Source organism: Sminthopsis crassicaudata, chromosome 1, assembly GCF_048593235.1.
Source record: "Sminthopsis crassicaudata isolate SCR6 chromosome 1, ASM4859323v1, whole genome shotgun sequence".
Classification (NCBI taxonomy): Eukaryota; Metazoa; Chordata; class Mammalia; order Dasyuromorphia; family Dasyuridae; genus Sminthopsis; species Sminthopsis crassicaudata.
Window position 1 is genome coordinate 49,326,692 of NC_133617.1, and position 16,508 is coordinate 49,343,199.

General features: G+C 39.5%; 1 long non-coding RNA gene and 1 pseudogene across 1 annotated transcript; both read right to left on the reverse strand.

Moving 5' to 3' along the window:
* Positions 1 to 2,337: 2,337 nt before the first annotated feature.
* LOC141551884 (ribulose-phosphate 3-epimerase-like) lies at positions 2,338 to 2,977 on the reverse strand (annotated as a pseudogene).
* An 8,588-nt stretch (positions 2,978 to 11,565) lies between these two features.
* Positions 11,566 to 14,157, reverse strand: LOC141561971 (uncharacterized). Its single transcript, XR_012488170.1, has 3 exons — positions 13,977 to 14,157; positions 12,397 to 12,464; positions 11,566 to 12,317 (listed from the first exon to the last, which is right to left on the reverse strand). It is a non-coding gene; the product is annotated as an uncharacterized LOC141561971 (long non-coding RNA).
* Between the last annotated feature and the right edge of the window lie 2,351 nt (positions 14,158 to 16,508).

Sequence of the window (16,508 nt, forward strand, 5' to 3'; positions counted from 1 at the left end):
AAACAAACTAAAGGATGTCCAGTAACTGGGGAGTAGATGAACAAGTTGTGGTAAACTAATATAATGAAATATTACTACAGTAAGTAGAATAAGGAATATGCAGAATTCAAAGAAAGAGAGGAGGAAGTATATGCTGAGTAAACAAATAAGACCTCAAAGAGCAATGCACACAATGATGGAAATGAAGATTGCTTTAAATAGAAATTTGAAAATGAAACAAAACAATGGACAATGTTGATACTAATCAGAACTGGAACTTGAGAAGGACATAAGGGCTTTGTCTCAGGACAGATAATTTATAGGACACAGCTCTGTTCTGGGGCATACTTCCTTTCCCTATAGCAACTTAAAAACCTCATGCTGTCTTGGGTTTCTTCCATACTGACAAGACCATACTCCAAGAAAGGCTCCACCATATATTCCAGATGCAAAAATAACTAGTTAGTAAGGAAAACCTAAATCTATGCTGATCACTTCACCAATATTATCTCATTTGATGCTCTCAACAATTCTGGAAGCTAGGTATTATTACTCTGCACATGTGGGTCCTTTTCCCTCTTTAATGATCTCTTTGGGATACAGTCCCAGTAGTGGCACTCCTGGATCAAAGGTGTGCATAGCTTTTTTTTTGTTTTTTATTTTTTGAGCTTGGTAGTACAATTTAATTTTCAGTTGTTTTCCCTTATGAAATTCTGTTTTTATTTCAAAACCTTCTTTTTCCTACTTTCCAAAACACACAAAACAAGCAAAATAAAAGTCCTATTTAAAAAAGCCAAAAACTACATACTTTAAATGCTGCAAGCCTAGGCCCCACCTCCTGGTATTCATTCAATCAACAATCATGTTTACAGTAAATGTTCCTCAATGAATGACATAAAATTTCACTTCAACCTGAGGATAATTAAAATTCTTTTGTTCCCATTTTCTTGAAGCAGTCATTACAGTTATTATCTACATATCTGATTAAGCATTGAAGTTAAAATTAAAGCTTTGTTTGGTGAATCACTGCATCTTTACCATCTTTAGAAGTAGAAAAAATAAAACAGTGTCAGACATCCTCTTGTAAGATCAAGCTTCATATATTTAGGGCTGTGAGATCCCGGAAGAGTAAGTGAAATTCCTGTAAACATCATATGAATAATGTAAGTCAAAATCCCTGCACTGGTACCACAGCCTGACCCTGCTCTCTGTGATTACAGCTTTTCCTCAGCTGTAAAATGGAGATTAACTGTTCTGCTTCCTGAAAGAGTATTAGATGAATTAAGTACCCTGCAAGATGTAAGGATACTCTAGATTCATAGATGAAATCATTCCTTATCCAAGTTGGCACTAGTATAACCAACAAGAAGTGGCCGATTAAAGTCATTTGAAAAAGTCCCCACCAGCTTTTTCTTTGTGACTAGTTGAGGAGAGTCCTCAAGAAAGACTTGTCCGACTCCTATAATTTTGGACCCAGCCATGTGAAGGACCGTCTGAGAGTCTGGAAAGAGACAAGTCGACAATGTCGAACAAGTATTGAACACATGTTGCTATGGGCAGGAAACAGTCAGAAATAATTTTTTTTTAATGTATAAAAAAAAAAAACCTCTCATAAACATTATCATGCTCATTTTAGTTCCAAAGTAGATTATTGCAGAAAGTAAAAGAAAACAAAAGGGAATGGTTTGTGTAATTTGGTCTACTAGGAGAACAAGTAGATGGTTAGTCGCATGAAAATATGGTCAAGAGTAGCATAAAGGGGATGGATGAGAGGGAATGGGAAGAGATAAAGAAACTTTAAAAAGCATCAATCTCATTCTACTTACAGTATGGAGTTTGGATCTTTCTCTCAAGAAATCAAGCCAAGTGATTGATTCATATAAACAAACTGTATATGCAAAAAAAAAATCAACTGATGATACAAACAAAAAGGTTTTTATAATGGTGCAGTTCTCTTAAGAGGAGCTGTATTACCCATTTGAGTCCTTTTTTTAGTTAGCAGCTGCTGGGGTTTTTTCTTCTGCTTTTGAGATGCAATTTGGCTTTTTAACCTCAGGACAAGGGCATCATAATATATTCCTTTGATAAAAACCAAGTCTTCCAGTAAAAACAATGTGTTTTGGGGTGGTTTTTTTTTTTTTTTGGCCACATGAAAATTTAATTCCTAACTCTTTAAAAAACCTAGTAGTTGTCACATAGGCAGCTATTTCCATTCTCAGCATATCTGTGTTTATGTTGAAGTCAACATTGATATCACCTTCCCAGCAGCAGCCACAGCATGAGTCTTGTGCACCAGGTGAAAATGAGGCTAGAAGGAGATGGACTGGACATGAGGAGGAGTAAAGCTGTCTGGAAATCTCATTTATCCAGAGAGCATTTCTGAGCAACATTTCTCAAGAGATTAATGACATATCTGGGGGTCTTCCCTCCTCATGATGGCACTACCAAAAACAACCATATTAGCCATATTAGCCCCTGCCTCTGCACATTTAAGCACCTACTCCACCATCTGCTTCAATATCCAGAAAAGGGAACCAAGTCCTCTACCAGCGAACCTTCGGCAGCATATCTTCACAGATTCCACTGTCATAACTAAGGATGTTTCCATCGGATTGGCCCATGGTGCCAGGGTTAGTGCCAGGTTTAATAGCAAGACCAACCTTCATGCCATTCTCTCCAATGTCTTTGATCAGTGCTCCGGGGTTCTCTGTAGCTTCCAGTGAAAGGTGTATTGATTTACTCTAGTAACAGCCATTGGCTTTCCCCACTGTTCTGGTCAAGAAACCATCATGTGCATATCCAAGAAAGGGACTTGACCTAACTTCTTTGGAAGGTTTTGTTTTTTATCACAGGGTGACCAAAGGTGACATTGGGAACAAAATGCTGGGTCTGTTACATCCAGGTCCAGAGAGCCTGACCCAGAATCCAGCATTCGGGTGCATTTGGCCTCCAAGTCACTGCTGAGGATAGATGGATTGATTTTGCAACCAGACACCATGGTGGGTACAGGTGCTCGGGACGATCTAATCACAGAGAATATGGAACCCCTTGTTAGCTCCTTCCTTCTCTTCCTCTCCTCTAGTAGTTTTATTGCCCTTTGGGCATAGTTCCAAATTGCTCTCCAGAATGGCTAAAATAGTTCAACTCCAACAATGCATTACTGGTGATTTTTCAACACCCCCCCCCAACATTTATAATTCTATTTTCCTGTCAGCTTAGCTAATTTGATAGGTGTGAGGTGGAATAATATTCTTTTTTATTATTATTTGAGTTTTAAATTTTCTTTCTCTCTCCAGCCCTTTCCCCATCCATTCAGAAGACAAATATCAATTATGCACATGTAATCATACAAAACATATTTTCCTATTAGCCATGTTACAAAAAAGCAAGAAAAGTAAGTAAAGTGAAAAAATTATCCTTCAATTAGCACTCAGGTTTAACAATTCTCTTTCTGGAAGTGAATAGCATTTTTTTCATCTTGAATCCTTTGGAATTGGCTTCAATCATTGTGCTGATCAGAGTAACCAGTCTTCCACAATTGATCGTCATTACACTATTGCTGTTACTATGTACAATGTTCTGGTTTTTACTCACTTCACTTTGTATCAATTCATATATATGTCTTCCCAGGTTTTTCTGAAAACATTCTCCTCGTAATTTCTTATAACACAATAGTATCCCATCACAATCATATATCATAACTTATTCAGTCATTCTCCAGTTTGATGCGTATCTCCTCAGTTCCAAATTTTTTGTCACCAAAGGAAAAAAAAAAGAGTTATAAATATAAGATATGTTTGTGTATATAGGTTCTTTTCATCTTTCTTTGATCTCTTTGTGATACAGACTTAGTATTGAAAGTTCTATAACCATTTGGGCATAGTAACTTTTTTTTTTTTTTTTTTTTTTTTGCTGAGGAGGGCCCAGGGTCACAAGTGACTTGCCTAGGGTCATAATAACTATTTTTAAAAATAAATTGTATGGATATATTTTGGTTTCACAATACCTAAACTTTCAATTCACACTTCCCTTTCTCCTCCCAGAGAGCTATCCCATATTTTAAAAATGCTTTTAAAATTATTATACATGGGACACTGATACACATTGTTGGTGAAATTGTGAACAGATCCAACCATTCTGGAGAGCAGTTTGGAACTATGTTCAGAGGTTAGATCTTAAAAAACTGTACAGACCCTTTGACACAGCAGTGTCTCTACTGGGCTTATATCCCAAAAAGATCTTAAAGGAAGGAAAGAGGACCCACCAGGGGCAAGGTTATAGGTGGAAAATTATGGAGAATGGAGAATGAAGCTATGGTAATCAGGGGAATTATGCCAGAAAAAACAGCATTTGCCCTGGGCTTTGAAGTTAAAAGCCCAAAGGAGAACAGGTTTAGTGGGAAGTAGCTGGAGTGAGCCAAGATATTTGCTCCATCTTTCTTTCCTTCTGCACTCCTCCCCCCTTTCCCATCTTTCTCTGCTATATTGAGATCTAACCTTTCAGTCCCTGGGCTCTGTTTCAAGGATTCAAACACTTCACCTATAAAACCTTCTCTGCCAAATTAGGATCAGAGGCTCATAGATTTTCAGCTTTTGGAGCTCATCAAATTGGTAGCAAGTGACAGAGCTAGCCCTTGAACCCAGGTCCCAAACCCCATCCACCTTCCACTTTACTGAGCTAAGTCCCCCAGAGAGTTGAGGTAAGAGGCCAAGCTGGCTCACAACTGTCCCTCCACACCACAAGGTGCTCCTGGCACAGATCCCTTCAACTATCCAGGTCTCATTTTCTTCATCTCTAAAATGAAAAAGTTGGACCAAATGGTCTTGAGGTTCCCTCTATTTTTAAAAACATGATCAATCAATATTTATTAAGCACTAACTATGTGCTGGAGAGACAAAAAGAAGTAAAAGACAGCTTTAAAAAAGCTTACTAACTTCGCAAGCAAATATACAAAGGAGGCTATATATAGGATAAATAGGAAATATTAACAGAGGAAAGGATCTGAAATTAAAAGAGGTTAGATCTTAAATCAGAGCTGGGAGGAATCTTAGAACTATAGAATGACATTTCCCCAATTAGAATGTAATCTTTTTGTGGGGAGAGAATGTTTCATTTTTTGTACTTGTGTCCTCAGGTACCTAGCATGGTGTCTGGTATATAGCAGATGCTTAATAAATGCTTATTGACTGATTGAACATTAAATGAAAGAGCCAGGAAGAGTACTACTGCCTGGGACATACAGGTAAATGTTTATAGTTAGCTCTCTGAAAAAAAAATTATACTTCATGTTTTTAAAATTTAAACTGCATGATTAACATTTTCTCCTCCATTTTCTTAAGAAATCAATTCTGATTTTTAGTGTTTTCTGATTTCCCCAGTGTCAATGCTTGCACTGAAAATTTTACAAGCAACTCTGAGTAGGAGGCAATTGCTTTAGAATATAAAATAGCAGACAGAGCTAGAAGTTATTTAGGACACAAATGTCCAAGTTGAGAAGGACTTTAGAACCGATAACTTGTACAGTTGGGAGGGAGCTTAGAAAACAGAAGGTCAGCAGGGGAAAGGAAGTTAAGAACATAGAGTATAATAATTGAAACTGAATGTTACAAAATTATAACTTGTTCCCAAAGAAGAAATGAGAGAACACCTTTCCCCATTTTGCGGCAGATATGGAGGGGTTAGTGTGGATATAATGTTAGTGTCTGGGTTTTTTTTTTTTTAATTCTGATTGTTTTTTCTGAATTTTTTCCTTTTTTTCTTGGATGTAAGGAATGGTTTCCTAGGAGGGACTTGGGAAAAGTGTAAATGATGTAAAAACAAAAAAAAAGAAATAAAAACCCACTTTAAAAAAAGAACAAAGTATATTGAAACTGGGCAGGCCTTCGGAGCATAGAAGGTCAGAGCTGGGAGGGACCTAGGTGCACTAAATGTCACTGCTGGCTCCAAACTTCAAAGAGCATTCAGCCCAACCCTTACAAGCTTTTGATGGAAAGGAGAGTTTTAGTAATTTACTTGAGATCCCAAAACATTGAACAAAGCTATGACAGGAACACAGATTACCTGGTTCCTAGTTCAGGTTTCCTTGGGAGGGAAGAGCAAGAATGGGCCGGGTCAGCAGAAATCTTTCCCAGATTAGACATGAGTTGTGTCTAAAGGGCAGCTCCTATGTTTCCAATAAAACTTGTCTCAGTGAGAGCCAAGAAAGGCACTCAGTGCAATCCCAGCACATGTCTTGAGGCTGCACCCAGCCCTTAAAAGCTGCTGGGGCAGATGAAGCCAGAATTAACCAGCCCTGCTGCCGCCGAGGCCTGCTCTGCCAAGGAGGCCAAGGGTATTCCCCAGAGGATGAGGGAGGATGATAAAGGGGGGACCAGGGAAAGGAAGGACAGATGGCAAAGTATCCTAGGCCCTAGAACAGAGAATGTCAGAGCCAGGCAAGTTCTGGAGCTGGGAGGGCCCTTAGGAGAATGTCAGGGCTGGGAGGGCCCTTAGAACCCAGGAGTTCAGGGCTAGGAGGGCCCTTAGAACAACATAGAACTTAGATTATGAGAACTGGGAGGCTTCTTAGAACATACAATGTAAGGGATGAGACTACAGGACACATCTAGGCCAATTCTCTTTCTACATAAGAAGCTCAGAGAAGTATGAGGGACTTTCCTAAAGTCACCTGGTTAGTCAGTGGAAGAGCCAGGCCCCTGGAAGGCCTCTTCATACAAAGGTCTTGTTGAGACTGAGCTCCTTGGCACAGTTCTGGGTGTAAGTAATTAGTGCTGGGTAAATGAGGCTTTTCTTTGTTCTTCTCCTCCCCCATGGTTGTTTGCAAAGCCTTCTAAATAAAAACAAATCACTGGGAAAAATGTTAAATCTGGAACAAATTGGGGGAGGAAAAAAAAAGTCCCAACTGAACTTAATTTTCCTTCCTCAAACTAGCTCCTGATAGCCTAGTCTCTGTCAAGGGCATCATGGCCTTTCTTCCCGCCTACCTCCCCCTCACCAGGCTTAAATCCTGCCTATTTCTTGGAATTTTGTCTCTTCCCTCATCTCCTACATGCAATTAGTCACAAAATTCAGTAGATGCACCAAACATCCTTCTTGTTCATCCCAAGACCTCTCTACAAGCCTCATGCTTTCCCCTTCATTATGGCACCAGCTTCCTAAAGCAATTTCTCTCTCTTCACTTTCATTTCTTCCCATCTGTTACATGTAGGATTCTGTTCTGTCTTATACAGAAGAAAAGTCATGTCAGTTATTCCATGTAACTTACTTTCTTCCCTTCGCTTTCCTTCTAAAGGCTCACCTAACCCTTTGCCCCCATTTCTCTAATGCACTTTTTTCTTTAAAAAAATTCAAATCTGATTTTTATTCATTCCTTTTGTTTTTATATAACATTTGTTTCTGAGTATATCTCTCCCCTTCCCTTATTCAGGAAGTCATCCCTTGCAGCAAAGATTAAAAAAGAAGAAAAAAAAAAAAAAGGAATTCAGTAGGACTAGCTAACACAAGGACTTGGTCTGATAGCAGATGCTGTGTTTCACATCCATAGTTTTCCACTTTGGCAATAAAGGGAAGGAAATGCATTAAAAAATGCAGACTTGAAGCACAGCTAAGTAGCACAGTGCATAGAGCACCAGCCCTGAAGTCAGGAGGACCTGAGTTCAAATGTGACCTCAGACACTTAACAAGTCTTAGGTATGTGACCCTGGGCAAGTCACTTAACCCCAATTGCCTCAGGGGAGAAAAATGCAGACTTGGTCATTATAATTATATGGCAGCTATCCATAGCCACATGAAAAATTACTAATAATTAGAGAAATGCAAATTAAATAAACTCTAAGGTTCTCCCTGATACCTACCAAATTATAATATAATATAATATATAATTATAATATAATATAATAATAAAATAAACTCTGGGGATACAGAGAAGGCAAAATACTTACCCTCAAAGAGATTAAAAGACAACAAGCAAACAAATACCTACAAATAAGCTAAATATACAGGATCAATTGGAAATAATAAATAGAGGAAAGACATCTGAAATTAAGAGGTATTGGGAAGGAAAGGATTGGATCTAGGACTTGACAACCACCACCACTACTACCAACCACCAACCAAAGAAGCCAGAGAAGACAGAAGGTAGAGATGAAGAGGGAGCACATTTCACCTATGAGGGATGACAGAGAAAATGGTCAGAGTAAGGAGGAACAGCCAGGAGGCAAGGGCCGTTGGGTCAAAGAGCACATGACTCTCTAGTTTGGGTTCAGAGAAAACTAATTCCAGTTTAGAAGAGGAGGAGAGAGTTTTCCACTCCAGAGGTTTTTGTTTTTATATCTGGAGGAAAAAAAAAAAAAAGGTGGAGCGAACACTTGGATAGGAGGGAGGAAGAGGGATGTAGAGTAGCAAATTTGGTGATGGCAATGGTGACACTGACAGTTTTTCTCAAATCCCGACCTTCTAGAATAGTATAGAAGAGAAAGCTACAGGGGAAAGACATAAAACTGTGGACTTTTGTTTTATCATGAAAATGCATGGGAGGAAGATGGGGAGGGGGATAACAGATATATAGAAACTGATGCCACCAATCTCCTTCCCTTATAGCTTTTAAGTGTATTCTTTTTTTTTTTTTTTTTTTTTTTGTGAAAGATCACATGGGATTGGTTTAATCTCATTTCAGGTTGATCCAGTTCTTTGTAAAGCCTTAGTTAGTCCCTTTGTTCAAAGCTTGAGGCTAAGGGACAGCTCAGGAGCTATTCAGGGGAATGTGACCTTTCCTAGCATGAAGCTGAGAGCCCAACTCCCCGACCCCATTGTTCAGTTTTCTCTCTTTATCTGGGGGCCTAATCTCAGCCATTCATGTTTCATAAGGAGGAACAATTCCTTTGCTCTTTAAATCCCATCAGACCCTGAGTCTACTAATTAGTGTTCCATATACAAAATAAATGCCAGGTTAGAGAGGGAAGAAGGGAACCCCAGAGAAGGTATCATGGAGAAAGCCAGCGCCCCAAATGATTCCTGATGGGAGCCAGGGGTTCTCTGAGACAGAGGTGAAAAGGCTGTACATTCCAGGTGTGGAAATCAGCCAGGGGAAAGATACATAGATAAGTAATGGAGGATGAGCAGGCTGGAATGCAGGAGTAAAATGTAAGGAACTGGAAAGTCAGGTAGGGGACAGGAGAATAAGAATGGGGGAATGCATATCTGATACACCCTACCGTGGGCTGTCCTTTAAGGGAAATGAGGGGACCCGATAAAGATTCTCTTCTCCCTTCAGCTCTCCTTAGGGCAAGTGGGATTGAAGGTTACATATATACCAGTGATGCTTAGGATCTACCAGATCTGCCATGGGCGAAGTGGGAGGAAAAGAAGATCTGGTTTACCCAGGTACTCCAGCATCAGTCAAGGGGAGGATGAGACCCTCTACCCCGGTATCTGGTTGCTCATCGAAACTAACTGGACAGGGGCAGCTAGGTGGCACAGTGGATAGAGCACCAGCCTCGAATTCAGGAGGACCCAAGTTCAAATCTGGTCTCAGACACTTAACACTTCCTGGCTGTGTGACCCTGGGCAAGTCACTTAACCCCAGCCTCAAAAAAATAAAAAGAAACTAACTGGACAAAGATTCATGATGGAAAATGCCATTCACATCTAACTAAAGTCTGAATGCAGAGCAAAATAAGACTATTTTCTTTTCTTCTTGTTTTAGATTAAACATGTATAATTTTTAAAAAAGATATTTCCTACACATAGATGAATTGCACATGTTTAAAATATATTGGATTACTTGCCGTCTAGGGGAAGGGGTGGGAGAAGGGAGGGAAAAAATTTGGAACATAAGTCTTTGCAAGGATGAATGTTGAAAATTATCCATGCATATATTTTGAAAATAAAAAGAAGGGGGCAGCTAGGTGGTGCAGTGGATCACCAGCCTTGAAGTCAGGATGAATTGAGTTTAAATAAACCCCAATTGCCTTAGAAAATAAATAAATAGAATGGAAAAAGAAAAAAGAAAACTTTTTTTTTTAAATTATAACTTTTTATTGACAGAACATATAAATGAGTAATTTTTTTACAACATTATCCCTTGCACTCACTTCTGTTCTGACTTTTCCCTTCCCTCTCTCTCTATATCCTCCCCTAGATGGCAGGCGGTTTTATACGTGTTAAATATGTTATAGTATATCTTAAATACAATATATACTATACAGGAAAACTTTTTTTAAAAGATATTTCCACATTTGTCATGTTGTACAAGAAAAATCAGATCAAATGGGAAAAAGATATTTACATACTTGTCATGTTGTTCAAGAAAAATCAGATAAAAAAATTTAGAAAGAAAAAAAAAAAACAAGCAAACAAAAATGGTGAAAATACTATGCTTCGATCCACATTCACTCTCCATAATTCTCTCCCTGGACGTGGATGGCATTTTCCATCCCAAGTCTTGAATCATTGTCTTGAATCACTGTATGTCTGAGAAGAGCCAAGTCCATCACAGTTCATCATCACATAATCTTGTTATTGTGTATAATGTTCTCCTCGTTATGCTCATTTCACTCAACATCAATTCATGTAAGGTTTTCCAGAAAGCAGATGATTTCCCCTTTTTTGATTCGTTGTTTCTTTGGTTTTTCCTTTTTGTTCTGACTCTTTCACCACATGACTAATATGGAGATATGTTTAACATGATTATACATGTAGAGACTATCTTGGGCTGTTTGCTGTGTTGGAGAAGGGGAAGGAAGGGAGTGAGGGAGACTATTTTTACAGGAAATTGGGAAAAAAATAAAATATTACTAAGAGCTAAAAAAAAGAAAGGAAGGAAGAAAGAAAAAAAGAAAACTGGACTCCCTTCACTTTTGCTGCCTGGCAAATGCCCTCCAGGAAAGGAGTAGGTTTTACATGGAATGCAGAGGGAAACAACCAATCTTCTTCAATCCAAACTCAGAATTCCTTTTCCCTGATAGACTTCTTACTTTCAAACTAGAAATCTACAGTCTACTCTGATCTTATCCTGAATTTTCACAAAGTTTGGAATTACATAAGATAGAGTTTTGAAGTTAAAGTCAAGAAGGACTTTGTTTTTATTAATTGGTGCCTTATAATAAGTCATTAATGTTTTCCTGATATTTCTTCTAGATCTTTATTAGATCTATATTTAATTTCCCATTCAATTTTTTTTATTGTTGTTGTTGTTACAAATGTTACAAAATGTTTTTCAGTTCATCAATTGTCCTCCCTCCATTTAGAATTTACTGAACTTTGCTGAGTAAGTTATTCTTGGAAAAAACCCTGGCTCAAATCCTATCTCAAAGCCTTACTAGGGGTGTGACTATGGGCAAATCACAACCCCTCTGAATATCAGTTTTCTGAGATTTCTGGCTAAGCCCCCAATCCCATTTGAGGTTTTGGGGGCAGTTACTTCCACAATTCCTCCCCCCTCATACCCTAAGAGAGTCAAGAATGCCCTTTGACTCCAGACAGAAGTGTGCTAGTAAATGTTTAACAGCTGACTGTTAAAAAAAAAAAAAAAAAAGGCACACAGGATACACTTTTAAATTTATTCTTTATTTTTGACATTTTCCCCATCGTTTTCTTAATGAACAGAACAATAAATCAAAGTTTGATATGTAGCATTATTTCCAAGGCATAAATGTTCAAGCTAAAAATTTCACAGTCAGAACTGACATCCCGACTTCTAGGTTTTTGTCGTTCAATCATTTTCCAGTCAACTCTGTGACCCCATTTGGCGTTTTCTTGGCAGAGATACTGGAGTGGTTTGCCATTTCCTTCTCTAGCTGAAGAAACCAGGGTAAAGAGGGTTATGTGATTTGTTCAGGGTCATCCAGACAGTAAGTGTCTGAAAGCCTTGGAGGTTACTTCCATCTGGATCTTGGCTGGCCCTTCCTGGGGACCCTCTGCCCGCAACTTGCTTGGAGCTGGGAGCCTGAGAGATGCAAAGTCAGCTATTGCCCAGTCCTGCCCCCTGTTGGCCCTGGCTTTGATTGTGGTCCCTCCAAGAACCCTCGGTTTTCTCTTGCCCATTACTTGCTCACAGACTCCTCCGACTCCCAACACATCCAAGTCCAACTCAGTAAGAGATCCTACTTTTGCAGCCCTTGCCCCCATTCCCCAGGCTCTCCCAAGGTATCCTATTGTATCATAGATATAGAACTGAAAACTAAGTTTAGAGGCTATATGATTATACATTTAAAGATGAAAGATCATTAGATACAATTTCTCCCCCATTTTACAGATGAGGAAACTGACGCAGAAATTAAATGACTGGCCCAATGTCACCCAGGTAGGAAGTAGCTCTTATGGCTCCAGGAAGTCGTCACCTAAGAACAGATAGGTGATACAGAGTGACAGACCTGGAATCAGGAGGTCCCGAGTTCAAACCCAACCTCAGATACTTACTAGCTGTGATGAGTCTGGACAAATCATTTCACCCTGTTTGGCTCAAGTTTCCTTATCTGTAAAATAGGCTGAAGAAGGAAATGGGGGTCACGAAGAGTCAGATATGACCAAAAAATAACTGAATAATAACAACAATTCAATATTCTTTCCATTGCTGACCCCAGAACCAATCCCTTTCTTTTTCCTGGGCCTTAGTCTTTCCCGCTTAAAAATTAGAAAGTTTGCAAGAAAGCTCTAAATCCTACTATCTGATGTGGGTCTTCCTGATGAGGTTTAGAATTGGGGTACCTAAATGAAATTAGGGTTTAATTGAGGTCTAGTGGCAGGTTTTGGGTACAGGGAGTCAAATAGAGCTCCCCGGCAACCCCTTTGGATTCGGAGCAAGGATACGGAGTTAAATGATGTCTAGTAGAGGCGCAAGAGTCCCCTGTAGAGGAATTTACAGATCCAAAAACCAGATAAAAGAGGTTTATTATGGGGTTTGGAAGTAAAGTATAGTTAGTAAAGTTGAAGGTAGAGATAAAAGGTACCAGAACCAGGATTCCAATGGGCAGAAATCCTTTGGCGTGCCAGGCATAAGGCTTCCATGTTTGGGACCTCTGGAAAGAAAGGACTCCAGCTTGGCTCTTTTATAGTACAGGGCTTTGGCTAAAAGCTGAAGGGGGCTTGTGGGCGGAGTCCCCCGTAGGTTCTAGCTGGGTTTCAGCCAGGTTAGAACTGGAATGAAATTCAATGGGTTTCAGGACTGAGCTAGATAACAAAAGCTGAATCTGTTTGTGCTTAGGGTGAAGTCCCCTCCCTGAGGCAGAGTTGAAGAAGGTTTTCTCCTTTAAGGATTTTTCAGAGTTTGGGGGTTTCCTCATCATTCCCATCTCCAATCTCCCCTTCTCCATTCCTCTTGGCCAAGCTGCCATGTGTTCTTCCCAAAGCCCAGCTCTGGACCATGAGGGACTTGATCCTCCACAACTGACTCCTGGCCCCTTCTCCAAGTCCTCCTGACTCCAGGCCTAAGGCTGCAGGAAAAACAATGGACTTGAACCCTTGGTCTTTCATACAACCTTTCTGACAAGAGTTCAAATTTCAATTCAGGAAAAGTTTTATCAAATTATTTTAGCTAATAATCTTATCAAAGATGAATTTGGGGACCTAAAGAATCTCACAGGTTCTTGTGGCCATTTTTCCTACTCAAACTGTCTTAATCACATCCTTCTTCTATACAAAGACCTTATAGGGCTCTCTACTACTCAGGAAATAGTCTGCCGGGCAACATTTTCATTGGCTGTCTGCCATGCTGGAAATTCTTTTCCTCCTCACAAATATCTCTGGGCTTCCATAACACCCTTCTGGCTCCAGCTAAAATCCCATCTTCTATCTATGAGAAGCTTTCCTCAGTCCCTCTCAATGTTAGTGCCTTCCCTTGAAGATTCTTTCCACTTTATTCTGAATTTAATTTGTAGCTCTTTATGTATTGGCTTTTCCATTAGACTGTGAACTGCCCAAATGAGATTGATGTTTGCTTCTTCCTATCCTAAATATTTGGCTCAGTGCCTGGCCCACAGTAGGTGTTTTATCAGACTTACTTGTTGACTACACTACCTCCCTGTCATTTTCTCCTTTTGGTTCTTCTTTACTTGACATTCTAATCTGGCTCCTGCTCGGTTTGCTTCTCCAGCTCTGCTTCTACTATTTCCTGTTCCACCTCTGAAGCAGCGGACCACACCCCCAGATAACAATAGCTCTGAAAGTTCGCAGAGTGCTTTTCAGTCACCCACCCAGCAAGCTCTGTGATGTGGGTGCTATTATTATATCTCTCTTCTACAAAGAAAACAGAAGCCTAAAGAATTTCCATGCTTTGTCCAGTGTTACACTGAAAGTGTCAGAAGTGAGATTTGAATCCTGGTTCTCCCAAATCCAATTTCTGATCCTCCATTCACTTTTCAACCCTCCCTTTAGTCCCTGCTTCAGAGTCTCTGATGGTTGGATTCCCATCCTTTAAGAATCTCGCCTTTCCCAGATCTCTGCTTCCACTCCTCTGCTGAACTTAATCTCAAATTTCTCCTGACATTTTGTCTGAACTTGTCTTCTGCAGTGATCTCATTACTCTGTATAGATCATAGCTACTTGTATTTCCCCCTCCTGGGTTTTGGGCCACTTGGTTTTAAGTAAAGTCTGTATCATGACTATCTTATTTATCTCTTCTCCACTGACACAGAGGACCTTTTCTTGGTGCCTCTGAATAGGTCATCCTTGTGTCTGAAATGAATTTCCCTATTTAGCACCACCTTTGGGCATCATAATTTTCCTCTTTGGCACAGTTCAGGTAGCAGCTCCTACGTGAGACCTTTCCTGGATCCTCTGACCTGCTAGTACTTGAAATTACTACTGGCTGAATGTAGCTTATGTGACATATCTTACAATGTCCCTATAATTTCCACCTTGCTGGCATTAGAGAAATTATAGAACTGTTCCATCATCAAAGGTCTTTCACAGAAGCTAAGGAATTACTATTATTACTACTAATAGAGCACTTTAAGGTTTATAAAGTATTTCAAGTCAACAACTATTTGTATCTAAATAGCCAGTATTTATAGAATACTTAAAGCTTTGCAAGACCTAGTAAATAAGCATTTATTTATTTCCTCCCCTGAGGCAATTGGGGTTAAGTGACTTGCCCAGGGTCACACAGCTAGAAAGTGTTAAGTGTCTGAGACCAGATTTGAACTCAGATGCTCCTTAATTCAGGGCTGGTGCTCTATCCACTGAGCCACCTAACTGCCCCAAAATAAGCATTTATTAAGCACTTACTATATGCTGGGCACTGTGCTAAGTGATTCACATATATTTATCTCATTTGATCCTTACAACAGCCCTGAGAGTTAGACATTATTATGTCCACTAACAGATAAGGCAGACAATAAGTAACTGACTCGCTCAGAGGTGTCTGAAATTGGATTTCTTTTTTTAGCCACCATATCAGAGCAGCTTTGCCCAGGGCACCATGATTGGTGGCTAAAGCAACAGAGATATGCCAGAGAGACCACATAGTTATGATCTCATTATGTAGAGATTTCAGGTGGGGATTAGTCACTCAGCCTGTGACATTATGAACCGGAGATTCCTATCTCCTCCCTTGAGGATCCAGAATTCATAAAACTAGTTTCTTGAATGCTGCAGACACCAGTATAAGTAGTTATAGTCCAACTGGGCAAGAAGGTTGGAGGTGGTGTGAAGTGAGTCTAGATGGACTCTTAGAGAATGGAGATAGCAAGCAATGGTGTTTGAGAAAAGATAATTTATGACCTTGAATGAATGAATGAAAAGGATTTATTATGTGCATAACACACACTTGCATGTGCATGGATGCTGGTAAAGCTAATTTTCCACTTTCTCCCACTCACTTTGGAAATAGATTTTTTTTCCTTTTTTAATGAATTAAAGGACTGGGCTTCCTTCAAAAATATCTTAGGTATGCCAGGAGTATCCTGCCAAGGACTGGGAGTAGAGACAGTGGCGTGTTTTCTATCTTTACCAGAGTGTTGAACAACTAGCTGCTTAATAGTCTATTTTTAAAAATTCTCACTTAATGTGATGTATTCTTAGCTATAATGTGTTCTCCTTTTGGGTCTTCTGAAGTCTGGAAAGAGGTAAGTCTGTTGATGGAGGCATGAACTCAAGGTGATAAATTTATGAAATACTACATGATCGTTATTTTACATTGTAAATGCTAGATTGAGTCCAGTAGAACCCAGTGGAAGGAAGATGAAAGTGTTTTCTGGGCTGTTAAATCCAGGGTGGATCATGTTCAGAGTATCAGAATGTGACCTAACACTGACATTGTACTGTAGGTAATTATTCCAGAACATATCATTTGAAGGCAAGTGGTTACTGATATTCATCTATCTACTCTTCTCCTACAGTAACAAAATAAGGTTCATTAGAAAAAAGGAAGAAATCACTCAGTAAAATAAAATTAAGATTGATGAAGTGATGGGGACCCTCCATGACTGAGTCAGGAGTTAACAATGTCTAGTTCTTCAAGCCCTGCCTTTTTCAATCCCCTTGCAAATGCTCAATATTTGACTCTGGTATTCCATCAAGTTGTTGTTGTTCCA